Raw genomic sequence first — 6,050 nt, forward strand, 5'->3', positions numbered from 1 at the left:
CAATCCGATCACACGGACCACAGCCTTGTCTAACTCAATGAAACTAAGCCGTGCTGTGTGGGGCCACCCAGGACAGACGGGTCATGGTGGAAAGGGCCGATGGAGTGTGGTCCACTGGAGAAGGGAATGGCAAACCACTTCAGTCTTCTTGCCTTGAGAACCCCATGAACAGCATGAAAAGCCAAAAAGATAGGACACTGAAAGATGAACCCCCCAGACTGGTAGGTGGCTGATATGCTACTGGAGATCAGTGGAGAAATAACTCCAGAAAGAATGAAGGGATGGGGCCAAAGCAAAAACAACACCCAGTTCTGGATGGAACTGGTGATAGAAGCAATTTTCGATGCTGGAAAGAGCAATATTGCATAGGAATCTGGAATGTTAGGTCCATGAATCAAGGCAAATTGGAAGTGGTCAAACAGGAGATGACAACTGAATGTCCACATTCTAGGAATCAGCGAACTAAAATGGACTGGAATGGGTGAATTTAACTCAGGTGACCATTATATCTACTCCTGTGGGCAGGAATCCCTCAGAAGAAATGGAGTAGCCATCATGGTCAACAAAAGAGTCCAAAATGCAGTACTTGGATGCAATCTCAGAAACGACAGAATGATCTCTGTTCCTTTCCAAGGCAAACCATTCAATATCACAGGAATCCAAGTCTATGCCCCAACCAGTAACGCTGAAGAAGCTGAAGTTGAACGGTTCTATGAAGACTTACAAGACCTTTTAGAACTAACACCCAAAACAGATGTCCTTTTCCTTATAGGGGACTGGAATGCAAAAGTAGAAAGTCAAGAAACACCTGGAGTAACAGGCAAATTTGGCCTTGGAGTACAGAATGAAGCAGGCCAAAGGCTAATAGAGTTTTGCCAAGAGAACGCACTGGTCATAGCAAACACCCTCTTCCAACAACACAAGAGAAGACTCTACACATGGACATCACCAGATGGTCAACAGCGAAATCAGATTGATTCTATTCTTTGCTGCCAAAGATGGAGAAGCTCTATACAGTCAGTGAAAGCAAGACCAGGAGCTGACTGTGGCTCAGATCTTGAACTCCTTATTGCCAAATTCAGACTGAAATGGAAGAAAGTGGAGAAGACCACTAGACCATTCAGGTATGACCTAAATCAGTCCCTTATGATTATACAGTGGAAGTGAGAAATAGATTTAAGGGCCTAGATCTGATAGAGTGCCTGATGAACTATGGATGGAGGTTCATGACATTGTGCAGGAGACAGGGATCAAGACCATCCCCAAGAAAAAGAAATACAAAAAAGCAAAATGGCTGTCTGAGGAGACCTTACAAATAGCTGTGAAAAGAAGGGAAGTGAAAAGCAGAGGAGAAAAGGAAAGATATACCCATTTGAATGCAGAGTTCCAAAGAATAGCAAGGACAGATAAGAAAGCCTTCCTCAGCGAACATGCAAAGAAATAGAGGAAAACAACAGAATAGGAAAGACGAGATCTCTTCAAGAAAATCAGAGATACCAAGGGAATATTTCATGCAAAGATGGACTCGATAAAGGACAGAAATGGTATGGACCTAACAGAAGCAGAAGATATTAAGAGAGGTGGCAAGAATACACAGAAGAACTGTACAAAAAAGATCTTCATGACCCAGGTAAATCACGATGGTGTGATCATTCACCTAGAGCCAGACATCCTGGAATGTGAAGTCAAGTGGGCCTTAGGAAGCATCGCTAAGAAAAAAGCTTGTGGAGGTGATGGAATTCCAGTGGAGCTATTTCAAATCCTGTAAGATGATGCTGTGAAAGTGCTGCACTCGATATACCAGCAAATTTGGAAAACTCAGCAGTGGCCACAGGACTGGAAAAGGTAATTTTCATTCCAATCCCAAACAAAGGCAATGCCAAAGAATGCTCAAACTACGGCACAATTGCACTCATCTCACATGCTAGTAAAGTAATGCTCAAAATTCTCCAAGCCAGGCTTCAGCAATATGTGAACCATGAACTTCCTGATGTTCAAGCTGGTTTTAGAAAAGGCAGAGGAACCAGAGATCAAATTGCCAACATCCGCTGGATCATCAAAAAAGCAAGACAGTTTCAGAAAAACATCTATTTCTGCTTTCTTGACTACGCCAAAGCCGTTGACTGTGTGGATCACAACGAACTGTGGAAAATTCTGAAAGAGATGGGAATACCAGACCACCTGACCTGCCTCTTGAGAAATCTGTATGCAGGTCAGGAAGCAACAGTTAGAACTGGACATGGAACAACAGACTGGTTCCAAATAAGAAAAGGAGTTCGTCAAGGCTGTATATTGTCACCCTGCTTATTTAACATTTATGCAGAGTGTATCAAGAGAAACCCTGGGCACGATGAAGCACAAGCAGGACTCAAGATTGCCAGGAGAAATATCAATAACCTCAGATATGCAGGTGATACCACCCTTATGGCAGAAAGTGAAGAAGAACTAAAGAGCCTCTTGATGAAAGTGAAAGAGGAGAGTGGAAAGGTTGGCTTAAAGCTCAACATTCAGAAAATGAAGATCATGGCATCCGGTCCCATCAGTTCATGGCAAATAGATGGGGAAACAGTAGAAACAGTCACTGCCTTTATTTTTCTGGGCTCCAAAATCACTGCAGATGGTGATTGCAGCCATGAAATCAAAACTTGCTTACTCCTTGGAAGGAAAGTTATGACCAACCTAGACAGGGTATTAAAAAGTAGAGACATTACTTTGCCAACAAAGGTTCGTCTAGTCAAGGCTATGGTTTTTCCAGTGGTCATGTGTGGATGTGAGAGTTGGAATGTAAGGAAAGCTGAGCGCAGAAGAATTGATGGTTTTGAACTGTGGTGTTGGAGAAGACTCTTGAGAGTCCCTTGGACTGCAAGGAGATGAGTCCTGAATTTTCATTGGAAGGACTGATGTTGAAGCTGAAACTCCAATACTTTGGCCACCTGATGTGAAGAGCTGATTTGAAAACACCCTGATGCTGGGAACAATTGAGGGCAGGAGAAGTGGATGACAGAGGATGAGATGGTTGGATGGCATCACTGACTCAATGGACATGGGTTTGGGTGGACTCTGGGAGTTGGTAATGGACAGAGAGGCCTGGCGTGCAGCGGTTCATGTGGTCACAAAGAGTCGGACACGACTGAGCGACTGGACTGAACTGAACTGATATTAAACATAAAGGATTCTTAAAATCTGTTGAATTATCTATTATGAGAATCAATAAAATATTCAGAGAAGAAGCCTTGAAAATAAAAATCCAGCGCATAAGACAGTCACCCTGGCACCTGCCTCCCCCTCCCCCTGCCAGAGCTCTAATGGAGACGAGCAGGAGGCAGGCACGCACCGTCTCTCCAGGGTGGTAATCTGTTAGCAGGCACAGATTACATGGGCCCACTGCCCCGTGTAATATGACCCAAGGAGCAATGTGGCGTGCGTTTTTCTTATTTATGCATTTGAGGATACCAAAAAGGAAAGGAACAATCAGCTCAAATCCTACTTGTGGGCGTGCAAAGTCGCAGCTCTCCCCCACATCGTGTAGGTGTCCTGGAGCCGAAGAACCAGCAGGGTCAGACAGAGCACCGCACCGTGAGGGCAGCAGGCAGGGGCTGCCTGTGAAAACACAGAGTTGGCTCGCAGCGCAGGGAAGTGCCCTGTGGGGGCTCCTGGCTGGCTCCTCACGTTTCTGAGGTCTCCTGTGCTGGTAACCCTCACTTCCCGAGTGAGGAAGGCTGAGTGGTGGGCTCTCTGGCCACCTGGGCCCCAAGTCAAAGCACTGTCCCCTTGCTGAGCTGACCTGGACTCCTGGTGACACCCTCACACCTTCCCTGAGCCCGGTGCTCGGGGTCCCAGTGGCTTTCTCTCCCAGAACCATGGCCCGGGTCTAAACACATGCAACCCCACCTTAGCAGCATTTTACAATAACCAAGACACTTCCATTTAGATAGTATTCTCTGCACTGGGTCTGATGTCATCGTAGGGAAAAAGATGTGTTAAGATAGGATTACATGGGACTTATTTTCTTACTGTCTGTGATTATTCCATCTTCTTACGATCAGCATGTGTTTTATTAATTCGTTTCAAATGTGCACTAAGACAAGGAAGTGTATTACTGTTTCTTAGGAATATCCCGGGTTCCGCCTCACTGGTGCCTTGTCTCCTCCTCATTGGCTGACCCCAGGCCACCCCCCAACATCCTCACCGCCCCCCAGGCCCTCACCTCTCCAGCACTGCGGGTTTCTCATCAGCGTGTAAAACATTCTCAAGTTTCTCCCACCTTGTCAAATATTGATGATCCGCTCGGTATGCTGGGATGCTCCAGTATCAGGAATCATTGGTGTGCAGTGTGATTCATGCCAGGGAGCAACCGTCTGTTTGGTAAACAGATAGCAGAGCCTGCTGAGAAGCATGAGCCCAGTCTTGCTAAGGAAATAAAATGTGTGTGTAGAGTGGAGACTGAAAGACTGTTTGCCCGGTTACCGACGGTGGTTACCATGATGCCGCCCCTGTAATTATATTTTATATTAAATTTCTGCGTTCATCATGATATAATTCATAACAACTGTGATTGTTCAACTGCTTCCCCGTGTCTCTGCATCCTTCGCGCTGTGCTGCTTTCCTTGCCTCACGGCCAAGCTCCTTTTATCTCTTCTGGGACCCCCCACCCAATGCCTAAGCAGGTTCACGGGTCCGCTGCCCCAGATGGGCCACGCCAGGCCAGGCGGCCTTCACGTGCTCTGTCCTGAACACTGAGGCCCAGACCCTCCTTCCTCTGGGACCCCAGACTCCCCGATTTCATCCTGGGAACCCAGCTCTTCCCCAGGGCCTGGACGTGCTGCTCTGCGGAAAGCATCCAGCCACCCCTGGGGAGGCCTCGCTCACTGAGGACTCTCCAGTCTCTGGTTCAGGGGAGAGCCCTAACACCGCCCTCCTGTATCAGGTGGCCAAGGTATTGGAGTTTCAGCTTTAGCATCAGTCCTTCCAAAGAACACCCAGGACTGTTCTCCTTTAGGATGGACTGGTTGGATTTCCTTGCAGTCCAAGGGACTCTCAAAAGTCTTCTCCGACACCACGGTTCAAAAGCATCAACTTTTCAGTGCTCAGCTTTCTTTATAGTCCAGCTCTCACATCCATACATGACCACTGGAAAAACCATAGCCTTGACTAGATGGACCTCTGTTGGCAAAGTAATGTCTCTGCTTTTTAATATGCTGTCTAGGTTGGCCATAACTTTCCTTCCAAGGAGTAAGCATCTTTTAATTTCATGGCTGCAATCACCATCTGCAGTGATTTTGGAACCCAGAAACATAAAGGCAGCCACTGTTTCCACAGTTTCCTCACCTATTTGCCATGAAGTGATGAGACTGGATGCCATGATCTTCGTTTTCTGAATGTTGAGCTTTAAGCCAACTTTTCCACTCTCTTCTTTCACTTTCATCAAGAGGCTCTTTAGTTCTTCTTCACTTTCTGCCATAAGGGTCGTGTCATCTGCATATCTGAGGTTATTGATATTTCTCCCGGCAATCTTGATTCTAGCCTGTGCTTCCTCTAGCCCAGCATTTCTCATGATGTACTCTGCATATAAGTTAAATAAGCAGGATGACAATATACAGCCTTGACGTACTCCTTTTCCTATTTGGAACCAGTCTGTTGTTCCATGTCCAGTTCTAACTGTTGCTTCCTGACCTGCATATAGGTTTCTCAAGAGGCAGGTCAGGTGGTCTGGTATTCCCATCTCTTTCAGAATTTTCCACAGTTCGTTGTGATCCACACAGTCAAAGGCTTTGGCGTAGTCAATAAAGCAGAAATAAATGTTTTTCTGGAACTCTCTTGCTTTTTCGATGATCCAGTGGATGTTGGCAATTTGATCTCTGGTTCCTCTGCCTTTTCTAAAACCAGCTTGAACATCAGGAAGTTCACGGTTCACATATTGCTGAAGACTGGCTTGGAGAATTTTGAGCATTACTTAAGTAGCGTGTCAGATGAGTGCAATTGTGCGGTAGTTTGAGCATTCTTTGGCATTGCCTTTCTTAGGGATTGGAATGAAAACTGACCTTTTCCAG

Source organism: Bos indicus, chromosome 5, assembly GCF_029378745.1.
Source record: "Bos indicus isolate NIAB-ARS_2022 breed Sahiwal x Tharparkar chromosome 5, NIAB-ARS_B.indTharparkar_mat_pri_1.0, whole genome shotgun sequence".
NCBI lineage: Eukaryota > Metazoa > Chordata > Mammalia > Artiodactyla > Bovidae > Bos > Bos indicus.